This window comes from Limulus polyphemus, unplaced genomic scaffold (genome assembly GCF_000517525.1).
Source record: "Limulus polyphemus unplaced genomic scaffold, Limulus_polyphemus-2.1.2 Scaffold3027, whole genome shotgun sequence".
Lineage (NCBI taxonomy): Eukaryota > Metazoa > Arthropoda > Merostomata > Xiphosura > Limulidae > Limulus > Limulus polyphemus.
In genome coordinates this window covers 1,669-1,925 of record NW_013668637.1, presented here as the reverse complement: position 1 = coordinate 1,925, position 257 = coordinate 1,669, and positions in this window count along the sequence as shown.

The following is a 257-nucleotide window of genomic DNA, read 5'->3' as shown; positions in this document are numbered from 1 at the left end:
CACCACCCCCCTGCCAACTCTTGGGCTACTCTTTTACCAATGAATAGTGGGATTGACCGTCACATTATAATGTCCCCATGTCTGAAAAGGTGAGCGTGTTTGGTGTGATGGGGATTCGAACCCGCGACCAACAGATTGCAAGTCAAGCACCCTAACCACCTAGCCATGCCGCACCCTCCTTAAGTACAGAGTAAAAAAAGTTCTACTGAAGCATCAAAAATAAATACACACAAAAAAGTAATTTCTTAATATACAAT